Genomic DNA, 895 nt, shown 5'->3' on the forward strand with positions numbered 1-895 from the left:
CTGGGCTTTCCGAGATGTTTGGTGAGGGGGAGCAGCAAGCGAGGGCCTGCGTCCCCGGGTGCGTGGGTTTGCTGATCCGCAAATCCAGGCGCGAGGCTCCGAGGCGAAGCTTTCGGGCTCCCAGCCCCGCGTTCGGCCGCCGGGGTGAGAACCGGTCGGCGAAGGTGCGTTTCAGCCAGCGAGACATTTCAATTCCCCTCGCATATAAACGCAGGAACGGCCTTTCAAGAAATTCAGACAACTTTGTAAAACACCATCTACTCACACGTTCACACCGAGAAGGGCAGTAAAAGGGTATGAGTGTAGGGTCTGGATTTTATATTTTCCTGTCCTCTGGGGTCTGGTTTTAGGCGGAGGGAATTGTTTTTTATTTTACGGATTTTTTTTTTTTTTAAGTCTCCTTTTTCTGTGTGGGGGAAAGATTAACCTTTCGAGCCGAGAAATACAGGTGCTCCCAGGAATTTATTTTTCTCCTCCCCCCCCTCCCGGCCCCGCAGGCATCTAGGCGAGAAGGGCAGAGCCGCGTTCTGCGGGACGGCGAAACGGGGGATTACAACGCTGAAAGCTAAAACAAAAGGCTCTCGTATTTCCCACTGAGCAGCACCGGGCAGGGAAAAAGCCAAATCCTTAGCAAGTGAGAGAGGCAGGAAGAAAGCCAGTTCCAAGGCGGAGAGGCAGGGACTTTCGTTCAGAAATTGATCTGCGCTTGGAACAGGAAAAATTGACTCTTCACATCTGTACGATTATTTCGGTTTATTTATAGCTGGTGGGGAAATATCATCTTTTCCCTCCCCCCCCTCCCTGGAAACGGGAAAAGCACCAGTAGCTCTCGCCTTTACGGGATGAGCTTTGCCGCCGCTGATCAGGACAAGGCTCCCGGCCCCTGCCCGGCGGG

The sequence above is a fragment of the Egretta garzetta genome, unplaced genomic scaffold (assembly GCF_000687185.1).
Source record: "Egretta garzetta isolate BGI_Z169 unplaced genomic scaffold, ASM68718v1 scaffold430, whole genome shotgun sequence".
NCBI classification, from domain to species: Eukaryota; Metazoa; Chordata; class Aves; order Pelecaniformes; family Ardeidae; genus Egretta; species Egretta garzetta.